Here is a 2,688-nt window from a genome sequence, read left to right on the forward strand (position 1 = left end):
TTTGTGGCATGCTTCCTCTTGCATAGAACATCAATGTCAGAGAGATTAGGACCTTTCCATGTCTTTCTGCACATAGTCTTGTGCATGCACATGATTTTCTAGATTCATAGACATATTAGTGACTTATTAAAGCCCCCAGTAATGCTTCATTTCCAGTTTTCCCTTTTTTTTTTTTTGGAGGGGTCATACTTTTGTTACCTCCAACTTAATATATTGCCACTTCAGGCAGCTGCAATATTCAATTAATTGCTGCTGATTGTTTTTGACAAACACAGAGTGAGCTCTCAGTCTGAGCATGTAAAGATAAGCCTTGACGATGAAGCTTTTCAGGCAGTCCCAAGACAAATCAAATTAAGAAAATCATTACTAGATAGGGCTTTTAGGAGCTCCAAACCAACTTTTCACCCTCCAGTTCTGTTAGGCTGTGAATTTCCATAACTTTGGTCATTGTGAGGCTGTCAGTTTTCAAGGTTACTTCAGAGCTGAAGAACATGGGAACTGAGCAGATTGAAATAACATAAAATTCACATTCAGCCACTTTTCTTGACTAAATATTCAGATTTTTGCATTTTTAGTTAATTTCTATTGTTCTGAGAAAGTTGACATTTTTGCCAGTGTTCAGGTGCTTTTGCATATTTCCAGGAATTTCCTCACCATCACAAAATTATTTCTTCAGGAAGGGCATCTCCTTTTTCTAGAACTCAGATAAAGTTTCTAAGGTGTCATGATGGCATAAAAATTACAGGCTTTGAAATCACATAGGCTGTAGGTTGAATCCTAGCTCAATTCGTTTGGTATGTCACTCTGAGGATTTATCCATAGTGAGTTTTTTTTTTTTTTCTTTCCCAAGTCTCTGATCCAGTATCAAGATGCTTGAAGTCATTTCTAGTTCAAAAGAGATAAGTACATTTTACATGTACAGATTTGGGTGAACAGAAAGCACAACTCTTTCTGTTACGTATTCTCTTCTATTGCACAAATCATAGGTTTAAATGGTAAATACTTTTAGCCTCAGAATCAATTTTTTTCTTGAGAGGGGGAGAAGCTAATGAAGTGTGAACTGTTAGTAGATAAATTGTATCTTGCATGGACAAATTTGTGGTATTCCATGTTTCATGACAGTACTAAAAGGAAGAAAGTACTTCATGGACTGTGAGTCATTAAGAGCATCAAACTGATGTAAGGTACAGTGAATTAAGACTATTACTGGGGATGAAGTTGTAAGGAAGAAGAATAATAATAGTGCCCCTGCTGGTTATCCCTCAGACTTTGGCATACCACAGTATACACTTCCAGTTTACAAATATAAATCCAAATGGGTTTGGTGTTTAGAGTACAGATCTGTATTACGAGGGTATTGAGGAGCATGCATGAGCAAATACTGGCCTACAGCCTCTCACATTGCTTGCCGAGAAATGACCATTTGAAATCACTTACAAGACATTGTTTAATGTCATTGTTTATACACACACATACACACACACACACACTGTCCCCCTAGTGAATGTGTGTGGCTTATGTGATCAGAATTTATTATTCATTTTTGTTATTTTGATTACCATTAATATTTATCCCAGAGGGGCTAAAATCAACTCAGATAACTCATTGGCTTCTTAGCAGATTAGTAGAAGAAACATTTGAAATTAATTTTTCCTGTCTCCTATTACTATGAATGAGGGAAAGTTGACTTTGACTCTTTTCAAGATTTGTGGTAGATTGGGTCTCCAGGGTTTTGCCAATTATTTCATTAAACTTCAACTGGGGTGATTCTCTTTTGTGAATTTCACTTAAAATTGATGTGTCAGGAGATTGTTCAGAAAACATAGATGAGATTCATTTTCAAAAAACTAAACAGATTATCCACAAGGATCCTGCTGTGGCAAAAGCTCTGGATAAGGACCTTTATCTGGATGGTCTTAGAGCCAGGCCTATTTCTCTATAGTATCCTATTCCTTCAGGAAAATTCACTGGTGTTCTTAGAATTTTGTTACAGTCCCAAAGGGCATCCTGCTCCAAAACAATCATGGTAGCTGTAATTATGTTTCAAAGGCTTGGCTGTCTTCCTTAATTTTAGTTTTGATTCTTTTTTTTTTTTTTTCCCAAGTAAGTTGAACCATGTCTTTCATAATACTTTAACATTATTGTGAAATGTCAACAACATTTAACAGAGTAGACTTATAAAATATATTGGTTAAAACAAAAAAGTTTATTCCTTCACTTCTTCAAACAACATGCAGCTAAATAGCTTTACTTTGAGAAATACAGGATACAGGGTGCCTGGTACAGGTTAAAACCTGATTGTTTTTACATTTGTGATGAGTAACTATTTTATATTGATCAATTCATGCTGTTGCATATATTTCAAAAGTACATTAATGTGGTCTCAATTCTAATGAAAAATAAAATTAGTGAGTGCTAGTGAGTTTCATTAGTAAACTATAAGTGTATAATGAACCAATATTAGAAATCATTTTAGAAAATCTTTCACCTGACAGTTTTTGCTGGTCCAAAGAATTTTTGTTTTCTCTCACTCTCTCCCCCTCTCTCTGTCACACACACACACACACACACACACTGTCTCTCAATCCCTATATTTCTCATCATTGATTTGAAAATGAGTGATAATGTCCTTAGAATGATTTCCCCATATTTTTGATAGCTTTTCCCTTGTCCTAATTGATTTCATTT

The sequence above is a fragment of the Ovis aries genome, chromosome X (assembly GCF_016772045.2).
Source record: "Ovis aries strain OAR_USU_Benz2616 breed Rambouillet chromosome X, ARS-UI_Ramb_v3.0, whole genome shotgun sequence".
Classification (NCBI taxonomy): domain Eukaryota; kingdom Metazoa; phylum Chordata; class Mammalia; order Artiodactyla; family Bovidae; genus Ovis; species Ovis aries.